The sequence below is a fragment of the Ambystoma mexicanum genome, chromosome 1p (assembly GCF_040938575.1).
Source record: "Ambystoma mexicanum isolate Mex_15411 chromosome 1p, UKY_AmexF1_1, whole genome shotgun sequence".
Lineage (NCBI taxonomy): Eukaryota > Metazoa > Chordata > Amphibia > Caudata > Ambystomatidae > Ambystoma > Ambystoma mexicanum.
This window is the reverse complement of record NC_090921.1, coordinates 840,067,045-840,089,900: the sequence shown is the minus strand read 5'-3', so window position 1 is coordinate 840,089,900 and position 22,856 is coordinate 840,067,045. Positions and strand designations below refer to the sequence as shown.

At 54.0% G+C, this 22,856-nt stretch overlaps 1 protein-coding gene across 1 annotated transcript in view; it reads right to left on the bottom strand.

Moving 5' to 3' along the window:
- CCT3 (chaperonin containing TCP1 subunit 3) overlaps positions 1–22,856 on the bottom strand; it is a 538,625-nt gene that overhangs the window by 104,382 nt on the left and 411,387 nt on the right. The gene's annotated exons all lie outside the window — the stretch shown is intronic.

Genomic DNA, 22,856 nt, shown 5'->3' with positions numbered 1-22,856 from the left:
TCCGGGGAAGGAGATGAAGGCTGTGAGGGGCAGGGGGGGGATGAATTCTCCTCCGCTTGCTTGGAGGGCTTCCCGATGGTCCAAGCTCCACTGGATCGTCCGTTGGGGGCAAGGACAACCTTGTCCTCATCTCCGTACACAAGGCCTGGATCGCCATCAAGATTGCTCCCGAATTGTCCTGTGGCCCAGGTACTGGCTGCGACGGGCGCTACTGTTGGGGATTGGAATCGTCCGCCTCCACGGGAACCTCGTCGGCACCACTGTTGCATTCTTCGTATGCTGCGTCGGGATCCCTCCCGTGAGACCGGACCTCTGCGAACCTCTTGTCAAGGATCTTCAGGACTCAGCCAGCTCCTCTTCAGAGGCTGTATCCGTGTCCATGATGCCCCCCCCCCCTTCTTTTTCCACCGGGGTTCTCACAGGGGTCTTATCGATGGGTTTAAAAGGAGGATTCCCTCTGTGGTGACAGGGAAACTCTGGGCCCCAAGGTCGCCTCCACAGGCTTCACCAGGGCCGCCAAGACTCCCTCGATAGAGGCCTTAGCCGGGTGAATCAAGGCCTTCACATTTGGACGCGCTTGAGGCCTTCACCTTGAGGGGGGGTGGTGTACAGAAGAGTCGCCGCCTGGCTCCCCCTCGGCTGTCTCCGTCGGGATCGCCCGGGACTTCTCCCAAAGCTTACCCGGGTTCTACGATTTTCTCTTCCCCGAGCCAGAGAGTTGGCTCGTGGTGGATGGCATCGGTAAATTGCGCCCTGCCTGGCAGCAGAGGAGCCCGACCGTTCGGCGCTCCCGGTGCCGGAGCGCCCTCAAAGGACTTAGACCTGTTGCTGGACTCTTACCCTCCAGCCAGTAGTATCAGGTAATATCGCCACCAAAAATATTGCCGTACATATGGTCGTCGGGAACGGCCATAGGCGATATTTTTGGTGGGGATAATTTATGGGGTAAATGGATGGGGGTCGGGGGTGTCCCCTGCTCCCTTTCAAAATATATGAGGGTTTGCGGGGGTGTCCCCTGCAGGTTCCATGGGGTAATATCGCCGTAAAAATGGCAAAATTTTTGTATGCCGATATTTTTGCAGCGATATTATCACATGGAACCCAGCCAGTTGGTGAGGCGGATCCGCTCCGACATGTTCTTGCAAAACGCAGCCCTTCTCCACATGCGTTTTTTCTTCGTGAAGGCAGTAGAGGCATCTAGAAAGCTTGTCCTCGAAGATATTCTGCAATCCGCATCCACGGAAGCTCCTGAACAGTCTGGATCTGGGCGTCATGCTCCCTTTGTCCTGGGCCATGTCCACGAGGGGTAGGCCTCGGAACTCGACAAAAACTTCACCCTTGAGGGGCGTAGAAAATTCCAAAACGGGTCCCCGTTGATCGGAAGTAGAAACGGTGGAGCTTGAGGCTATGACAGAAAAAATGAGATTAAACTTTGAAAAAAATTGCGAAACGCAGTAAAAGCTCGAGAGCTATAGCACGAGGACTCCCAACACTTGAACGTGCAGTAAAAATCTGAAGATGGCTGCCAGAGGAGGGGCTTCGGTAGAGGGAAGTCATTGGCTGGGAGCAGTATGACCCAGAGACCAGCGATTGGTTACTAGTAGAAAGACAATTCAGAAACAAAACAAACCGATTTCTTTTTCTTTACCGAGGATTCCCAGCCTGACGACGGAGAATATTCATGAGCATGTGAATCCATACCAGAACCCATGCTGGAGAAGCCTTTCACAGCAGTAACAGTCCGTTAGGGAGAATTCTCAAAAGTGTGCAAATTCCTCTCACCTTAGAACCCTCCAACTCTTTTGCTAAACTTGGGACTTTTCAATCCAATGCGTTTTTTTGCGTGTTTGTTTCTTTTGGTTATGGAGTCTAACCAACTCGACAGGCATCTTTTCAAATTGTGTCAAAAAGCACCTTCAGTGCAGTGACACAGGTAAATCTTCCAGATTTCACAAGATTTAAAATACCTTCTCTGGGACCAACTACTGTTTCCCATGGCAGAAAAGTGAAATTGTGTTTACTTAGCATTGTACTTGCAAGACCCATCACACCCTATCTTACAATAGAGTGCTGGAGGGTTACCTAGAATCCCTTGTGTCTAAATGCTCATGTAAAAATGTTTGTTACCCTTTACTCAATTGACTGGCTGGTGGCAGTGGTTTCGTTTTGAACTACCTAGGTTTACATTTACCGTGACTGTACACCGACCCGGTAACAAACCGCGGGAGCCATCTCTTGGCATTCAGCCATCCATGTGATAATATCAATGGCGTTCAGCCATCTTTGCTAAAAGGGTGCCTGGTCTTTTTTCGCCAGTTCTTTGTGGAAAGGTCCTTCTGGAGAGTTTCTCTGCGCACCAAACTAGGTTTGGTCTCTTTGTTCATTCGCCTTTGGCGGGCTTCAGGAGTGAAACCCGCCTCTGGAGCCAGAGGGAGGTCCTAGGAGACCCAAATGCACACTGGTGATTGGCTGACTGACTGGCAAGGACAGCCACCCTGCTTGGTGAGTGACAGCTAGGCTGGAATTAATGGGAGAGAACTGAATAAAAGGCAAGTCTTTTGGCTTGGAAAGCAGAGTCGACCACTGGACAAAGGAACAGAATAAGAGCTTGTAGAGGACGCCTGCTGCAACTCTTGGACCGTTGATTTGCCCGGTGAAGCCCTGCTGCAGTGACTACTAGCCAAGTTCGCATCGACAGAAACCCTGCAAGGACGACTTCTCCCTTTGAGTTGGTGGGACCAGTCAACTCCCAAGTAAGCCACCTGGGACACCCATCTCGGAGCTGGTTGAATTTCCTCAGAGTTGCTGCAGGAAACCTTAGAGCCAGCGAGAGGGACACCAGATTGTGTGCGTTGCTTGTAAGCTGGCCTAAAGCTTTTGGAAGATCCTTCGGACTCCCACGAAGCAGGACTGACCAAGCCTGAGCCCCCCCACCCCCTCAGTCGAGCGAGGGATCCCAGATGTGAGGAAAGTCCACCTTGACAGCTAGGAACCGCGTTTATTGCCATTTGCTGTACAGCAAGGAGCTGAAATGCTAAACAGCCACTGAAAGTAAAGTTTGCTGGTTGCCAGTTTTGCCAGTACTGGTGTAGTGCAGGAGTATCCAGACGTCCTCCCTCTTGTCCCCACTGAGGCCCAGGAACGGTGAGATCTGCAGAGCTGCACAGGAAGTAAAGTCAGCTGCATCTTTTCTTCTTTACCAAGGTACGGTAAAACAAGTCTAAGAGAACTTGCGTCTTACTGTGGAAGTGCTTGTAACTTCTACAACTCGCAAGTCTAATCAGCGTGTGGTCCTACATTTGATTCTTGTTTTTAGCAAAGACTCATAAGAACCTGTGCAAAGACCTTTCCATTTACTTACCTAAAGTGCTGCATCCTATACAAAGACTTTTGCCCATTGACTTTGGCTTAGGCTATTTGAATTGAATGACTCTTCTAAGTGCTATCTGAAAGTATTTGCCCCGCTTATGAGTAATTGTAATTTCTTGTGTTCTAACCACCTTTGGCTTTTATCAACTTTAAGATTATTCTGAATGTCAACATTAAGATATTAATGTCCCCAGCACCCTTGTTACTGAAGTCACCTGTGGGCCATCCCAAAAGGGTCTCGTCTGATTCAGAAACTCAGAGTGTACAGTATTGAAGTATATGTGTTACTATTCTATTGCTCCCTTCTGAAGGCGGCTTTATAACCGACTGATAAATTGTTTATGCAAGAAACCTTGAGTGTAAGATTATTTGAATACCTGTAACTGTGAATCTTTGTGCAACTCCACTAATGGTCACATTTCCCCTCTTGAGATGAGCCTGGCTGCTCAACATGCTACCAAAACTGAGCTTATACCAAAGGTTGGGATGCCTGTCCCTGTAGTCCTAGTTGCGTGTAGTGTTCCCAGAGGGTACTGCATTCAAACTTTGCCTAACACAGTCTACAGCAAGCTACCACCTATGAGGGACAACCGGTATCAAAGTCAATGGACTAGAAGAGCCTTCAGGGAGCCAGGACAGCCAAAGTCCATTGGGACACAGTCCAAGTCTTGCACAAAGTTTGTTCGAAAAATCACTTGTAGGGTCACAAACTGTTAAGCCTGTGAAAAGAGTTGGAATCAACTTTTGGGCCAATGCAAATCCCAACTGAGAAGAGCACTGCTAAAAGACAATGTGGTAAGTACCCCCAAGCCTAAACAGTACTTGTGGTTTAATCAAGTAGTCCACCTGGATTCTGTCTTGCTACAGCGGTGCAGACTCATGTTTCTGAGACTCCGTCATGGGGACGAGAAGGACGACGCCTGGAGGGCTCCTGAGGAGGTCATCGACAGCTACAGGTTCTTTTCAGTTCAGCAGCACTTTGAGGTTTCAGCGCTTAGCAAACAGCTCTATTGCGGATCTTGGGATACCGGTTGGACTCTTTCCTCACTCTGTCCTGCACTCTGGTGAGGGGACCCTGGATCTTGAGGTCCTGGCTTGGGGGTGGTCCTTAGGAGTCTCCAGGAGCTTCTAGCTGGATTAGTTTCACGGCAGACGTTGCAATTGACTACTGACACTCGACCCCTGGCATTGGGCTCTTACAGCAACGAAGAAGCACAGCCAGTCGGGGATGGTGTTCCAGTGGCGTTCGTATCTGGGTTAGGTGGTCCCACCAACCCAAGGGAAGAAGTCATCCATTCCGGGCTTCTCTAGTCGATCCGAAATTCTGAGCTTCAGCACTGCAGCAGGGCTTCACCGGGCAAACCAACGGTGCAGGAGGGTGCAGCAAGCTTCTCTTCGTTTCTTTGCTCCGATTCTTCATCCAGTGGTCGACTCTGCCTTCTGTAAGAGACCTCACCCTTTATGCAGGTTTCTTCCATTCAGTCACAGCATAGCTGTCACTCACAGCAGGGTGGCTGTCCTCCAAGTACACCCAGCCAATCACCTTTGGGTGCATTCAGGTAACTAGGGAGACCAAGGACAGGGAGTTTCAGGCACCTCCCCCGCTTCCAGCCCTGCCAGACACACTGGAGTCAGAGGCAGGCTTCAGCAGTGAAGCCCGCCAAAGGCAAAACAGACTAAGGGGTTATGCCAGGTTTGGAGCACAGAGTAAAACCCAAGAAAGACCTCACAAGCAAGAAATGGTGAAAAGACGACTAAGGCCATTTTGACAAAAGGAGCACCCATGGATGCAATACTGCAGCTGAGGATTCAACCTGAGGTAAAACACACTATTGTGGGAAAATTAAACCACTGCCACCAGCCATTAAAAGTAGTGAGGGTAACAAAAATGTTTACACAAGTAGGAAAAGGGGCTACTAAGTAAGCCCCCAGTACTTCTGCATAAAATGGGCTGTACTGGACATGCATTTATTTATTAATTAGTATTTATAAAGCGCACCACAGCCCTGAGGCATTGTGGCACTGTTACAAGAGGCTTGCTGGTTACAGAGGCATGCATAGGAAAAACAATTTCACTTTACTACTCTTGGGAACAGTAGTTTACCCAAGAGAAGGTATTTAAACCTTAAGAGAAATCCAAAGGACTTCTCTGACACTGCACTGAAGGTGCTGTGTGTCACAATACAAATGGTGATTCCTATGGTGTTTGTCGGACTCCAAAACCAAAAGCAACAGTACAAATCAGATTAGAAATATGAGAGAGAGAAAAAGGTTTTGCCCACTCCAGGATAAAAATTAAAAGTTTTACAGTCCAGCTAAAAAGCTGGGGGTCTCTAAAGTAGAAGGGAATTAGCACAGAAATTAGAATTCTCCTTAACACTCGTCACCCTCCTAGAGTAAGGGACAGGAGTATTTAATACAGTCCTATATGAATCTCCTAATCCAGTCGGTCATACTTCCTGGTGAGACCATCAGCATTTTGGCAATTACACCCCGACCTGTGTTCTTGGAGGCGGTTTGACCACCTTAACAATTTAGGATTCTCCCCCTTTATCTGTATTGACCATTTCAAGGGTTGCTGGTCTGTCTGAATTACAAAAGTAGATCCATGCAAGTAAGGTCTAAACTTCTTCAGAGACCACACAATGGCAAAACACTTGCATTAAATAGTTTCCCACCTTGTCTCATGGTCTTCAGTTTCCTACTGATGAAGCAGATGGGGTGTTCCCTTCCTCTTGTCGGGCTGACTCAGAGCTGCACCTATCCCTGTATTAGAAGCATCTGCCTGTGCAATAAAGGGTTGGTTGTAGTCAGGAGCTCTCAAGACTAAATCTTGACAAAGGGCTTTCTTAAGTCGTTCAAAGGCCTTAGTGCACTCCTCATTCCACCACACCTTCTTGAGGAATTTGGGTGAGGAGATCACATCAAGAGAAACTATATTCCCATGGTGGCCCAGTCTTGAACAGCTTGTACCTTATTAGGCAATGGACTTATTTCACCACCCCCTACCTCATGCCCAAGGTAGACCACTTTGCTATGACCAATTTAACATTTACTAGACTTTATGGTCAGATGGGCCTGCAAAACATATCCAAGGAGGTCAAGATGTTCCTTCCCATGTGGGACTGAACACTGCAATGTCATGCAAATATGCCACGCAGAAGTCCTCCATCCCATCAGAACTTTATCAACATCCTCTGGAATGTAGCAGGTGCATTTCTTAGTCCAAAAGGTACAACCTTGCTGCTAGGGTCCTCCTGGGGTAGAAAATGCAGTTTTCTCCTTGGCATGGACTGTCAGAGCCATTTGCCATTAAGCCGGAGGTCAGGTCAAATGTACTGAGAAACTTGGATGAACCAAGTTTGTCCACCAGCTCATCTGTGCAGGGAAAGGATGGGCATCAGTTGTGGCGACTGCATTTAGAGCGCTATAGCCCACACAGAATCTCAATTCCTTGGTTCCTGCTTACAACTGGACTAGCCCATGGACTCCGTTAGCCCAATCTAGCATCTTCTTGACCTCTTGCTTTATTGTGGGATCTTGCATGGTTTGACATCCTGTAACCCCTGCTTTTGACAGGGAGACTCACCAGTGCGAAAATCATGCTGGCCCCAAGGGATCAAACCTGGTGTCAATGAAAACAGGGAGGTAAACTGATTTAACAGAGCTTTGCACTCCTGTTGCAGAGGCCGATCTGAAGAGAATTTTACCCCTTCAATTCTCTCGTCTGAAGGTTGTCCCCCGAGGAGATCAGGGAGAGGTTCACTCTCCTCCTCATCAGAGACTAGAAGCAAAGCTCCTAGTTCTTGTCTGGAAACATGCTTTCAGACTGTTAGTGTGATAAACCCTAGGGGCCTCCTGGGGATTGCCCAACTCCACTAAATAATTGACCTCTCCAAGTTGGCCCACAACCTTGAAGGGTCCAATCCATTTGTCCTGCAAGGCCCTCTGCCTGGCGTAAACTCCACCATGTAGGCCTTCTGGTCAAGCCAATGTTTGACCAGAGCCTGAACTGCTTTCAAGTTATCAGAAGCTTCTGTCATCACGAGTGCCATTCTCCTCTGGAAACCTAACCCATAGTCAGTGACTCTCACTGGCTTGAGGGAAGGAGCACTCTCCAACCCTTCCTTGATTAGGGCCAAAGGGCCTCTAACCATGGTTTCAGCCCCTTTTAGCTGATCTAACACCTTCTTGAGGGACTTCGCTATAAGCAAAGAGACGGCATGGCAGTAGAAGGTCCCACTTTCTTCTAAGGGGTTCCTCTAAAGCACCTAGCATGCTCTTCAAAGTACTATTAAAACTCTCCACCGAGCCATTGGTTTGGGCATGGTAGGCTGTTGAGAACCTGTAGGTCACCACAGTTTTTCCACATGGTCGGCATGTAGTGGGACATACAATTTGACCCCCCCCCCCTCTGAGATGACCTCCTTAGGAAAACCAACCCCGGTAAAGATACCAAGGAGGACCTTAGCCACTGCCTGAGCAGTAATGGTCCTCATAGGTATGGCTTCAGGATACCTGGTAGCATGGTCTACCGAAAACAATATAAATCGGTTACCTGAAGAATTAGGAGGGTCTAGGGGACCAACAATTTCAATCCCCACCCTCTCAAAAGGAGCTCCCACCACTGGGAGGGGCACTAAAGGTGCCATGTTCTTGGCTTCACTTTTGCCAGAAGTCTGACAAGTGTGACAGCTCTTACAGAATTTGCCTACTTCAGACCCCATCTTGGGCCAGTAGAAATACAGAAAGCCTCTTTGGTCTTCTTAAAACTTAAGTGACCAGCCAGAAGAATCTCATGGGCTAACTGCAGGAACTGGTGTCACCTCCTGGGGGAACTACAAGTCTTCTGTAGTCTCCTGGGGTAGAATCAGTAGGTTCGCTGTAGAGGATGCCATCCTCCCAGTAAAGCCTAGGCTTCCCTGGCTCATGCCATTCCATCTGGGAAGGTCCACTTTCTGCTAGTAAAGATTGAAGTTCAGGATGGTCTTTAGGATTCAGATCTCCAACATAGGGATTGGTTCTCCAGCTGTGTTTCACCAGTAGCTGACTCTTCTGAGTTTGGTTCATCCTCCCACTCAGCCTCAGCTGGGGGAGGGGGGGTCACTGGGGTGACCTTAGACTGTCCTCTCAGGAGGTCCTTGAAACAGGTTAGGAACAAGTTACTTACCTGTAACTGTTGTTCTCCAGCATGGGTCTGGCATGGATTCACATGCTCATGAATATTCCCCGTCAGGCTGGGAATCCTCGGTAAAGAAAAAACCAGTATCAGTTTCGTTTCTGATCTGTCTTTCGTAGTAATAACCAATCACTGGTCTCTGCGTCATACTGACCACAGCCAATGACTGCCCTCTACCTAAGCACCGCCTCTGGCAGCCATCTTCAGATTTGGAAGCACGTGAAGTGGCAGTATGACCAAGTGAAGAGCCGCAGAGGGGTAGGCGGGAGGGTTCGCATGTGAATCCATGCCAGACCCATGCTGGAGAACAACAGTTACAGGTAAGTAACTTGTTCCTTCTCCAGCATGGGGTCTGGCATGGATTCACATGCTCATGAATAAAGAATACATAGCAGTACACACATGCACAACCACGGGAGGTGGCAAAGGCTCAACATTAAGCATTACATCAAACTCAACATTAAGCATCTTACCTCCTCACCAGGCACACCTCAGGCGAACAGGTTGCGCAGCACTGCTTGGCCGTCCCTGGACTCCTCCCTGGAATCCCGATTGACGCAGTAGAATTTCGTGAAGGTGTGTGTCGACCTCCACGTAGCAGCCCTGCATATGTTCAGCAGGGGCACACCATAAAGGAACGCCGTGGTAGCTGCGATCGCTCTGGTGGAATGGGCTCTCGGACGGCCAGGCAGCGGTCGGTTTGCCAACCGATGACAGTACATGATACAGCCGGAGAGCCATCTGGAAATGGAAGCCTTCGAGAGAGCCTTCCCCTGATTGACAGGTCCAAAGTTCACAAAGAGTTGTGACGTCTTCCGAAAACACTTCGTGCGGTCCACGTAGAACTTCAGCGCTCTAGCCACATCCAGCGAGTGCAAAGTCCTCTCAGCCGGCGACGAAGGCGACGGGAAGAACACAGGCAACACCAAGGGTTCGTTGAGATGGAAGTCCGACGGTACCTTGGGCATGAAGGAGGGGTGCGTCCTGAGCACTACCCTCGTGTCGTGAAAAGTCAAGTACGGGGCCTTGCAGGAAAGGGCCTGGATCTCTCCCACCCGTCGTGCGGAGGTGATGGCCACAAGAAACGCTGTTTTCCACGACAGAAACTTCAACGGGGCCGAGTGCAGAGGCTCGAACGGAGGTCCCATGAGCTTGGTCAGCACCACGTTGAGCTCCCACGCCGGGGCCGGCGCCTTCACCGGCGGGAACGATCTGAACAGTCCCTTCATGAACTCTTTCACCAGACGATGAGACCACAGGGACGACCGGCCCGTGGTTCTGGTGTATCGGGAGATCGCAGCAAGATGAATCTTGATGGACGCGTGTGCCAGTCCAGCTTTGGCCAGCGTCAGCAGTTACGGCAGTACCTGGGGAGCCGTAATCCGTAGAGGGTTAATCTTCTGTGCGTGGCACCAGACAGAAAACCTCTTCCACTTGTGTCCGTAGCATTTAAGAGTCGAGGACGCCCTGGCCTTAGCAAGAACCTCTCTGCAGTCGGCCGGTATGTCGTATCCTCCAAACTCTAGCGCTGCAGGAGCCAGGCCTGCAAGTTCAGCGATTTCGGGTCGTGGTGGAGGATGGCGCCTCCTTCCCTGGAGAGCAGATCCGCGTCCACCGGCAGCTTGATTGGCGGGGACGCTGACAAGTCCAGAAGGTCCGGGAACCGTATCTGCCTCGGCCACGTGGGTGCGACGAGGATCATCCTGCACCGTGACCTCTTGAGCTGGTTGACGAGGCGGATTAGCAGTGGCAAAGGAGGGAACGCGTAAAGGAACAGGCCCTCCCAGGGGAACGAGAAAGCATCGCCCATGCTCCTCGCCTGGGGAAACCTGCTGGCGAACCTCCGGCACTTGGAGTTCGTCGCCGTCGCGAACAGGTCGATCTGGGGTGTGCCCCACCGTCGGAAGAGGCGATCCACTAGATCCTGCCGTAGTTCACACTCGTGGCACGAGCGCAGCTCCCTGCTGAGTGAGTCGGCGATGGTGTTTTTTATCCCTGCCAGATGAAACGGCACCAGAAACATCCCTTGGGCGACTGCCCAATGCCACAGGTCCTGCGCCTCCTTGGACAGTGCTGGGGACCTGGTTCCGCCCCGTTTCCGGATGTAAAACATGGTGGTGGTGTTGTCGGTGAAGATCCTCACCACCTTGCCCTTGAGGGACGGAAGGAAGGACCGGAGGGCCCAAAACACTGCACGGAGCTCCAGGACGTTGATATGTAGGGATTTCTCCGTCGGGAGCCAAAGGCCTCTTGCGTGCAGATTTTCGGTGTGCGCTCCCCACCCTTCCAGGGAGGCATCCGTGGTCACTGTCTCCTGGTGGGCTGGGGTCTGGAAGTCCATGCCCGCCGTCAGATGCGCGCGGGTGCCCCACCACCGGATCGCTCGTCAGAAACTCTCGTCGAGTGTGATCCTTTCCTCGAAGCTGCCCGTCGTTTGGATCCAGCGTGCGTCCAGGAACTCCTGCAACGGGCGCATCCGGAGCCTGCACATGGGAATAAGGTAGATGCAGGAAGACATCATTCCGAGGAGGGACTTGATGGACCTCACCTTGGCCGCGTCGGCCACCAACATCCGCTGCACCTTGCCCAGGATGGTCCTGGTCCTCTCCTCCGACGGGGAGGCCAGAAGGGACACTGTGCTGAGCCTCGCTCCCAGAAACAGAGCGTCTTGCGCGGGTACCAGGTGGGATTTGGCGTAGTTCACGGAGAATCCCAAGTCCGTGAGAAGTTGGACGGTCCTTGCCGTGTGAGCCACGGCGAGCTCCCTCGTATTGGCTCGGATGAGCCAGTCGTCCAGGTAGGGGTAGACGTGGATCCCTTCGCGGCTCAGCTGCGCCGCCACCGGTGCGAGGCACTTGAACACCCTGGGTGCCAACCGTAGTCCGAAGGGGAGGGCTTTGAACTGGTAATGACGCCCTTGGACCACAAACCTGAGGAATTTTCGGTGCCCCTTTAGGATTGGAATATGGAAGTAGGCATCCTCCAAATCCAACGACGACAGGAAGTCTCCTTCCTCCAGCTGACCCAGGACGTGCTGGAGGGTGACCATCCGGAACTTTTGCGCCTTGATGAACTTGTTCAGACGTCGCAGGTCCAGGATTGGGCGCCATCCCCCAGTCTTCTTCTTCACGAGGAAGTATCTCGAGTAAACTCCGGAGCCCCGAAGCCTCTTTGGGAAGAGTTCTATGGCGCCCTTCCTGAGCATCGCCTTTACCTCCAGGAGAAGTTGAGGGACGTGAAGTTCTTTCCTGGCCACGGGGGGGACACGCAGACACCTTCTTTGAAACTCGAGCGCGTGGCCCCGGGCCAAGGCGTCCAGCACCCAACGGTCGGTGGAGATGGTCTCCCACACGCTGACAAAGCTCGCCAGCCGGCCTCCCACCGGGGTGCTTCGGTGGGGGCCCGACCCCACGGCCGGTTCAATCCTGTTTCGACGAGGCTTTGCCGCCTTGACCTCCTTGGCGACGACGGCGGGGTCCGCCAGACTTGCCTCGTCCTCTGTAGGCCTCCTGAGACGACGAGCGGGCCGCTTGACGGTAGGTGGAGAAACCGCCGCCGGAACCTTTGGAGGCGCCCTTGCCTCCGCTGCTCCGAAAGGGCGTCCGTCGTTGTTGCAGAACTCCAAGGGCCTGGGCCGTCTCGGTGTCCGCTTTAATGGCCTGAAGGGAATCGTCCACTGTTTTCCCAAACAGGTTGTTCCCATCGAAGGGCATGTCCAGGACTCTGGTCTGAACGTCTTGACGGAAGTCCGTAGCCTTGAGCCATCCACGCCGCCTAAGGCAAACGCCGTTGCCCAACTGGCGAAACCCAGTGTCGGCGATGTCCGTCGCAACGGTAATGGCGTGGTCCGAAGCCACCTCACCTTCCTGCAGGATCTCCAGGGCCTCTGCCCTCTTGTCGTCCGGCAAGAAGTCCAGCAGGGGAGCCAGTTTGTAACGGAGCTCCCTGTCGTAGCGGGCCACGATAGCCAAGGCGTTGGCCGCTTTAATCGTCGTCGCTGCAGACGAGATGACTCTGCGTCCCATAGCGTCCAATTTCTTTCCCTCGCCGTCCGGTGGGGAAGTCGATGTGGAGGCCGCACCCCCCCCCCCCCGCTTTTTTCCTGGCCGCCGCGGAGACGACGGAGTCCGGGGTAGGCTGCGCCCGGAGGCACAGGGGGGCCGTGTCCGGGACCCGGTACTTTTTCTCGTACCGGTCTCTTCTAGCTGGCGTCGTGGAAGGGTTCTTGAGGAGGGTGAGGCCCTCATCCCAAATGTCGTCCAATAGAGGCACTGCGAGGACCGTCTTCCTCTTGGCCTCGCGCCGCTGATAAAGGAAACCTTCCTTCTTCTCCTCAGGGCAGAGTTGGAAGAGCTCGGATGCCCTGGTGATCATGGAGTGGAACGATCCAATCTCGTCGGGCGGAGAAGCCCTGGTGGGAGGCGACGACGGTACATCCTCGTCGTATACCTCGTCGTCCGTACCCGTCGCTGCCGTGTCAGTCCCCGTATCATCCCCTCGGGTGGACGGGGAGGAGGGCTGGAAGGGGCGCGACGGCTGAAAAGGAGGCCGGAGGGTGGATCCTTCTTTTCTTGGTAGGGGGAACCCCAGAAGGTCCCGGTTCTGGGTCCCCCGACGGGAGAGGTTCCGTCGGCAACGGTAGTCTCGTCCTTATCTCTGAGCATAAGGACTGTATAGCCAACAAAATGGCCGCCGAGTTGTCTCGCGGCGCTGGCAGAGGGGAATCCGACGGGCGATCAGGGGCCCCGTCGGTACCCTCGACTATGTCGTCGTCACCTGCGTCGGGATCCATCCCGACGGGCCGGTGGTCTTCCACGCCGAGGCCGTGGCTTAAGACCTCGACCAGCTCCTCCTCCGAGGTTGAGGCCGAATCTACGACAACGCCCTGCCCCCCCCTTTTTCTTCCCCACGGGGGATTTCACGGGGGTCCTATCGATGGGCACAAAAGAGGACTCCCTCCGAGGTGGCAGGGAGACTCTGAGCCCCGAGGTCGCCACCACTGGTGTAGCCTCCACAGGCTGAGCCAGGGCCGCCGCGACAGTTTCGATAGAGAGCTTGGCCGGATGGATTAAGGCCTTCACCACCTTAGGTGCGCTCACCGCCTTATCCTTGAGGGGGGGACACTGCCTCGCTCCCCCTCTGCCTTCGAGCTCGACCGGGGCCTCTCCAGGAGCCTCGCCGGGTGCTCGGCCTTCCTCTTACCCGACCCAGAGCGTTGGCTCGTGGTTGATGGTGCCGGGGAGGGTGTGCCCGTAGAGACCGACCGTTCGGCGCTCCCGGTGCCAGCGGACTCGCGGTGCTTGGCCTTATGTTGGACCCCCGTCGCCGGGGCGTCCTCAAAGGTCTTAGAAGACTGCTCGGATTTCTTCCTCTTCTTCTCGCTGGACGGGCTCTTCCCTTCCAGCCAGTTGGCGAGACGTTGATGGCGGTCCTTCATGGTCCGCTCCGACATGTTGCCGCAAAACGCACAGTCCTTCTCCACGTGCGTCTTGTCCTCATGTAGGCAGTAAAGACAAAAAGAGTGTTCGTCCTCCTTGAAGACGTTCTGCAGCTGGCATCCAGGGCAGACCCTGAACAGCTTTCCGGGCGTCGAGCTTCCCTTCTCCTGGGCCATGACCGGGCCTGAGAAACTTCTAGAGTCTTCCAAAAGCGTAGCTCGACGAAATCTTCACCCTTGAGGGGCGCAGACGAATCCGACACGGGTCCCCGTTGATCGGATGGAGAGTCGGTGGAGCTTGAGGCTCTTTTGACCGAAAAAACGAAGTTTTTGAGAAAAAACGTGAAAAAAATAGCACTAACGCTCGAGAGCAATAGCACGAGGATCCCAACACATGAACGTGCGGTAAAAATCTGAAGATGGCTGCCAGAGGCGGTGCTTAGGTAGAGGGCAGTCATTGGCTGTGGTCAGTATGACGCAGAGACCAGCAATTGGTTATTACTACGAAAGACAGATCAGAAACGAAACTGATACTGGTTTTTTCTTTACCGAGGATTCCCAGCCTGACGACGGGGAATATTCATGAGCATGTGAATCCATGCCAGACCCCATGCTGGAGAAAGGCATTATACATTTCTTTCTTCCCAAGACCTTGGGTTCCCCGTTTGTCTTTCTTTGGCCTGGAATTAGCAGGGTGTCTTTCCTGTGGACCAGGGGTTAGAGGAATCTCTAACCTCCCACTGAGAGTCATCCAAAGTTGCCTCTCTAGCCAATTTTGTTTGATCCTGCTTCCTTTTACCTGGAGGCCTGTGGGCGCTTGCTACAACTCAGAGTTTAAGTCACTACCCAAAAGGACTCTACACCAGGCACCTAATTTTGTATACTGACTGGTATTCTAACAGTCATATTATTGCAGCTGGCAGTATTAGAATCATTTAGATTGGGCCTCCTGCAAATTTAGTGGGACCTTTGGGTGCCTTAACCACATCCTCAGGTTTGAAAAAAACTTTAATCGACTACTGTAATGCTTGCAGAGTGTTTCTAATGGCAGGGGTCTCCTGACCATTTACAAGTACACTGTCCTTGTAATATTCTTGTGTTATCTTCTATGGAGTTGTACACATCCACATTATGTTCTCACAGCCCTAGGGACACTAAAACACTAGCTGAGACTCCAATGGGGTCTTCAGCCAATAATTGAAAGTTAACACTTGCCATATGAACCTCCCTCTGGGATGAAGGCTAAGGAGGCAGTGAGGACCCCTGAAGGTTTACCCTTATCTTAGGCAAGATTGTATGCAATAGCCCTGTGGGAGACTACACCAGCCTCGTCTTCTTGGCAACACTTAACCCAACCATGTACTACACATGTTGGTAGAGTACCTGAGCAGCTAGGCTTATCTAAGAGGGGTCATTGTGAGCTGTAGGGTTGCAACAGAGTTTCACAGTGACAAGTATCCAAATAACACTTATACTCAAGGTTTCTTTATTAAATAATTATTTATTCGTCAGTTTTAAAATAAGCCTTCTTTTGAAGTGAGCAATTGGCAACCATAAAAATACACTTCAAAATAGACTCCTTCATATCAAGACAGTAAGTGGATACCCTTTTGGGATGGCACACAGATTTTCCTACACCCTGAGGTGACTTCAATAAGGACACTGTGGACATTAATATGACATGCATTACTTACCGTAATAGCCTTATTAGTGTATCTGCTTAGATTCACATGCTATGCATATAGTCTGACATCTAGTGGTAACTGCAGAGTATTGCATCTGGTCTTTCGAGGATCGAAAGGGGATGTCGACATGGGTGTGCCTGTAACACTATACTATACGTGACATGTAGTGTACCCAAAAACCCTCACGCAACAAGGTTCTCCCCCCCCCCCATCCGATTGTATTTTTTCTGCCGTGAGGGAGCCTTATGAGTATCTTGAGTGAATACAGAAAGAGAAGAAGCAGTAAGATGTCTATGTTCCTTTCATCCGAGTGGGGAGCAAGGGTGGGCGCATGTGAATCTAAGCAGATACAATCAGAAATGCTATCACGGTAAGTAATGCAGGTCTTCTGGCAAGAAGATCTGCGACCACTGGAAGCTTGATTGGAGGGGACGCTGACATGCTGAGAAGGTCTGGGTACCATATCTGCCTCGGCCACGCCAGTGCGACGAGGATCATCCTGCACCAGGACCGTTTGAGTTGATTGATGAGTCGAAGAAGCAACAGCAGCGGAGAGAACGCATATAGGGACAGGCCGTCCCAGGGGAATGAGAATGCGTTCCCCATGCTCCCCAGCTAGGGAAACCTGCTGGTAAACCTCCGGCACTTGGAGTTTGTCGCTGTTGCAAACAGATCAATCCGGGGATCGCCCCAATCTGCGGAACAGGTAATCCACTTGGTCCTGCCAAAGTTCCCACTCGTAGCAAGAGCGAAGCTCCCTGTTGGGAGAGGTCGCAACGGTGTTCCTCACTCCTGCCAGATGAAACGGGATGAGGAACATCCCTGGGCTACGGCCCAGTTCCATAGGTCCTGCGCTTCGAGCATAAGATACTCCCCCTCCATTTGGGAGGGGGTGGGGGAGTAGGTCCACCCCTTTTTACATTACATAATTCCCTGGTTGCTAGGGTGCCCCTCAGCCCCCCTAAAATGCATCCTACCATTTTCAAATGTTCTGTTTACCCAACTTCCCTTGGGGCAGATGGGCAAATTAGTGTGCCAATCTGCCCCCAGGGTGCCCAAAACCTACTGCCCCATCCATTGGGGGGCCTATCACGTTTTGTGGTGGCCCTCTCCCACCCCTATCACAAATGGATGGGGGCACCTCATGCAGCCCTTCCTTGGAGCCCCAGAGAGAGCTGTATGAGATGCAGGTTTCTCCCATTCAGGCACAGCCTAGCTGTCACTCACACAGCAGGGTGTCTGGAGAGCCAGCCAATCACCTTTGGGTGCATTGAGTAAACTAATGACAGGGAGTCAGGCACCTCCCTCGCTTCCTGCCCTGCCAGACACATTGGAACCGGAGAAATCGAAAATACAGATCTCAAATTAAGAAAACAAACTTTATACAGTCACAAAGCGTTTAGGGTCAGAGAACTAGACAGTTACACATCCTCAAGTCCAGCAAAAGAGCAGGGGGGACTCTAAGGTTGAAGGGAATTACACAGAAATTAGAATGCGGCGCGGGCGAGAGCGAGAGAGAGCGAGAGAGAGCGAGAGAGAGCGAGAGAGAGCGAGAGAGAGCGAGAGAGAGCGAGAGAGAGCGAGAGAGAGCGAGAGAGAGCGAGAGAGAGAGGCGCGGACGAGAGTGGGCGAGAGGCGCGTGCAAGAGAGCGGTGTGCAAGGAACAAGTTACTTACCTGTAACTGTTGTTCTCCAGCATGGGTCTGGCATGGATTCACATGCTCATGAATATTCCCCGTCGTCAGGCTGGGAATCCTCGGTAAAGAAAAAACCAGTATCAGTTTCGTTTCTGATCTGTCTTTCGTAGTAATAACCAATCACTGGTCTCTGCGTCATACTGACCACAGCCAATGACTGCCCTCTACCTAAGCACCGCCTCTGGCAGCCATCTTCAGATTTGGAAGCACGTGAAGTGGCAGTATGACCAAGTGAAGAGCCGCAGAGGGGTAGGCGGGAGGGTTCGCATGTGAATCCATGCCAGACCCATGCTGGAGAACAACAGTTACAGGTAAGTAACTTGTTCCTTCTCCAGCATGGGGTCTGGCATGGATTCACATGCTCATGAATAAAGAATACATAGCAGTACACACATGCACAACCACGGGAGGTGGCAAAGGCTCAACATTAAGCATCACATCAACTCAACATTAAGCATCTTACCTCCTCACCAGGCTCACCTCAGGCGAACAGGTTGCGCAGCACTGCTTGGCCGACCCTGGACTCCTCCCTGGAATCCCAGTCGACGCAGTAGAATTTCGTGAAGGTGTGCGTCGACCTCCACGTAGCAGCCCTGCATATGTCCAGCAGGGGCACACCAGATAGGAACGCCGTGGTAGCTGCGATCGCTCTGGTGGAATGGGCTCTCGGACGGCCAGGCAGCGGTCGGTTTGCCAACCGGTGACAGCACATGATACAGCCGGAGAGCCATCTGGAGATGGAAGCCTTCGAGAGAGCCTTCCCCTGATTGACAGGTCCAAAGTTCACAAAGAGTTGTGACGTCTTCCGAAAACCCTTCGTGCGGTCCACGTAGAACTTCAGCGCTCTAGCTACATCCAGCGAGTGCAAAGTCCTCTCAGCCGGCGACGAAGGCGACGGGAAGAACACAGGCAACACCAAGGGTTCGTTGAGATGGAAGTCCGACGGTACCTTGGGCATGAAGGAGGGGTGCGTCCTGAGCACTACCCTCGTGTCGTGGAAAGTCAAGTACGGGGCCTTGCAGGAAAGGGCCTGGATCTCTCCCACTCGTCGTGCGGAGGTGATGGCCACAAGAAAAGCTGTTTTCCACGATAGAAACTTCAACGGGGCTGAGTGCAGAGGCTCGAACGGAGGTCCCATGAGCTTGGTCAGCACCACGTTGAGCTCCCACGCCGGGGCCGGAGCCTTCACCGGCGGGAACGATCTGAACAGTCCCTTCATGAACTCTTTCACCAGACGATGAGACCACAAGGACGTCCGGCCCGTGGTTCTGGTGTATCGGGAGATCGCAGCAAGATGAACCTTGATGGACGCATGTGCCAGACCAGCTTTGGCCAGCGTCAGCAGGTACGGCAGTACTTGGGGAGCCGTAATCCGTAGAGGGTTAATCTTCTGTGCGTGGCACCAGACAGAGAACCTCTTCCATTTGTGTCCATAGCATTTAAGAGTCGAGGACGCCCTGGCCTTTGCAAGAACCTCTCTGCAATCGGCCGGTATGTCGTATCCTCCAAACTCTAGTGCTGCAGGAGCCAGCCCTGCAAGTTCAGCGACTTCGGGTCGTGGTGGAGGATGGCGCCTCCTTCCCTGGAGAGTAGATCCGCGTCCGCCGGCAGCTTGATCGGCGGGGACGCTGACAAGTCCAGAAGGTCCGGGAACCATATCTGCCTCGGCCACGCAGGTGCGACGAGGATCATCCTGCACCGTGACCTCTTGAGCTGGTTGACGAGCCGGATTAGCAGAGGCACCAGATGAAACGGCACCAGAAAAATCCCTTGGGCGACGGCCCAATGCCACAGGTCCTGCGCCTCCTTGGACAGCGCTGGGGACCTGGTTCCGCCCTGTTTCCTGATGTAAAACATGGTGGTGGTGTTGTCGGTGAAGATCCTCACCACCTTGCCCTTGAGGGACGGAAGGAAGGACCTGAGGGCCCAAAACACTGCACGGAGCTCCAGGACGTTGATATGTAGGGACTTCTCCGTCGGGAGCCAGAGTCCCCTTGCGTGCAGATTTTCGGTGTGCGCTCCCCACCCTTCCAGGGAGGCATCCGTGGTCACAGTCTCCTGGTGGGCTGGGGTCTGAAAGTCCATGCCCGCCGTCAGATGCGCGCGGGTGCCCCACCACCGTATCGCTCGTCGGAAACTCTCGTCGAGCTTGATCCTTTCCTCGAAGCTGCCCGTCGTCTGGATCCAGCGCGCATCCAGGAATTCTTGCAACGGGCGCATCCGGAGCCTGCACATGGGAATGAGGTAGATGCAGGAAGACATCATCCCGAGGAGGGACTTGATGGACCTCACTTTGGCCGCGTCGGCCACCAACATCCGTTGCACCTTGCCCAAGATGGTCCTGGTCCTCTCCTCCGACGGGGAGGCCAGAAGGGACACTGTGTCGAGCCTCGCTCCCAGAAACAGTGCGACTTGCGCGGGCACCAGGTGGGATTTGGCGTAGTTCACGGAGAATCCCAGGTCCGTGAGGAGTTGGACGGTCCTTGCCGTGTGGACCACGGCGAGCTCCCTCGTCTTGGCGCGGATGAGCCAGTCGTCCAGGTAGGGGTAGACGTGGATCCCCTCGCGGCGCAGCTGCGCCGCCACCGGTGCAAGGCACTTGGTGAATACCCTGGGTGCCGACCGTAGTCCGAAGGGAAGGGCTTTGAACTGGTAATGACGCCCTTGGACCACGAATCTGAGGAATTTGGCATCGCCTTTACCTCCAGGAGAAGTTGAGGGACGTGAAGTTCTTTCCTGGCCACGGGGGGGACGCGCGGGCACCTTCTTTGAAACTCGAGCGCGTGGCCCCGGGCCAGGGCGTCCAGCACCCAACGGTCGGCGGAGATGGACTCCCACACGCTGACGAAGCCCGCCAGCCGGCCTCCCACCGGGGTGCTTCGGTGGGGACCCGACCCCAAGGCCGGTTCAATCCTGCTTGGACGCGGCCTTGCCGCCTTGACCTCCTTGGCGACGACGGCGGGGTCCGCTAGACTTGCCTCGTCCTCTGTAGGCCTCTTGCGACGACGAGCGGGCCGCTTGACGGTAGGAAGCGAAACCGCCGCCGGAACCTTTGGAGGCGCCCTTGCCTCCGCCGCTCCGAAAGGGCGTCCGTCGTTGCAGGACTCCAAGGGCCCGGGCCGTCTCAGTATCCGCCTTGATGGCCTGAAGGGAATCGTCCACTGTCTTCCCAAACAGGTTGTTCCCGTCGAAGGGCATGTCCAGGACTCTGGTCTGGACGTCCTGCCGGAAGTCCGTAGCTTTGAGCCATCCACGACGTCGAAGGCAAATGCCGTTGCCCAGCTGGCGGAATCCAGTGTCGGCGATGTCCGTCGCCACGGTGATGGCGTGGTCCGAGGCCACCTCACCTTCCTGCAGGATCTCAAGGGCCTCCGCCCTCTTGTCGTCCGGCAGAAAATCCAGCAGAGGAGCCATCTTGTACCAGAGCTCCCTGTCGTAGCGGGCCACGATAGCCAAGGCGTTGGCCGCTTTAATCGTCGTCGCTGCCGACGAGATGACTCTACGCCCCATAGTATCCAATTTCTTTCCCTCGCCGTCCGGCGGGGAAGTCGATGTGGAGGCCGCACCCCCCCCGCTTTCTTCCTGGCTGCCGCGGAGACGACGGAGTCCGGGGTAGGCTGCGCCCGGAGGCATAGGGGGGCCGTGTCCGGGACCCGGTACTTTTTCTCGTACCGGTCTCTTCTAGCTGGCGTCGTGGAAGGGTTCTTGAGGAGGGAAAGGCCCTCATCCCAAATGTCGTCCAACAGAGGCACTGCGAGGACCGTCTTCCTCTTGGCCTCGCGCCGCTGATAAAGGAAGCCTTCCTTTTTCTTCTCCTCAGGGCAGAGTTGGAAAAGCTCGGAAGCCCTGGAGATCATGGAGTGGAAAGATCCGATCTCGTCGGGCGGAGAGGCCCTGGTGGGAGGCGACGACAGAAAATCCTCGTCGTCCGTACCCGTCGCTGCCGTGTCAGTCCCCGTATCATCCCCTCGGGTGGACGGGGAGGAGGGCTGGAAGGGGCGCGACGGTTGAAAAGGAGGTGGTGGATGGATCCTTCTTTTCTTGGTAGGGGGAACACCAGAAGGTCCCGGTTCTGGATCCCCCGACGGGAGAGGTTCCTCCGTCGGTAACGGTAGCCTCGTCCTTATCTCGGAGCATAAGGACTGTATGGCCAACAAAATGGCCGCCGAGTTGTCTTGCGGCGCTGGCAGAGGGGAATCCGACGGGCGAGCAGGGGCCCCGTCGGTCTCCTCGACGATGTCGTCGTCACCTGCGTCGGGGTCCATTCCGACGGGCTGGCCTTCTTCCACGCCTAGGCCGTGGCTTAAGACCTCGATCAGTTCCTCTTCTGAGGTTGAGGCCGACTCTACGACGACGCCCTGCCCCCCCTTCTTCTTCCCTACGGAGGGTTTCACGGGGGTCCTATCGATGGGCACAAAGGAAGACTCCCTCCGAGGAGGCAGGGAGATTCTGGGCCCTGAGGTCGCCACCACTGGTGCAGCCACCACAGGCTGAGCCAGGGCCGCCGCGACCGTTTCGATAGAGGGCTTGGCCGGATGGATCAAGGCCTTCACCACCTTAGGTGCGCTCACCGCCTTATCCTTGAGGGAGGGGGCACTGCCACGCTCCTCCTCTGCCTTAGAGCTCGACCGGGGCCTCTCCAGGAGCTTCGCCGGGTGCTCGGCCTTCCTCTTACCCGACCCAGAGCGTTGGCTCGTGGTTGATGGTGCCGGGGAGGGTGCGCCCTGCCTGGCGCCCGCAGAGCCCGACCGTTCGGCGCTCCCGGTGCCAGCGGACTCGCGGTGCTTGGCCTTATGTTGGGCCCCCGTCGCCGGGGCGCCCTCAAAGGTCTTAGAAGACCGCTCGGATTTCTTCTTCTTCTCGCCAGACGGGCTCTTACCCTCCAGCCAGTTGGCGAGACGTTGATGGCGGTCCTTCATGGTCCGTTCCGACATGTTGCCGCAAAACGCACAGTCCTTCTCCACGTGCGTCTTGTCCTCATGAAGGCAGTAAAGGCAGAAAGAGTGTTCGTCCTCCTTGAAGACGTTCTGCAGCTGGCATCCAGGGCAGACCCTGAACAGCTTTCCGGGCGTCGAGCTTCCCTTCTCCTGGGCCATCTCCGAGACAGGGCCTGAGAAGCTTCTGGAGTCCTCCGAAGTGTAGCTCGACGAAATCTTCACCCTTGAGGGGCACAGATGAATCCGACACGGGTCCCCGTTGATCGGATGTAGGATCGGTGGAGCTTGAGGCTCTTTTAACCGAAAGAATCGAAGTTTTTTGTAAAAAGCGCGAAAAATTAGCACTAACGCTCGAGAGCAATAGCACGAGGATCCCAACACATGAACGTGCGGTAAAAATCTGAAGATGGCTGCCAGAGGCGGTGCTTAGGTAGAGGGCAGTCATTGGCTGTGGTCAGTATGACGCAGAGACCAGTGATTGGTTATTACTACGAAAGACAGATCAGAAACAAAACTGATACTGGTTTTTTCTTTACCGAGGATTCCCAGCCT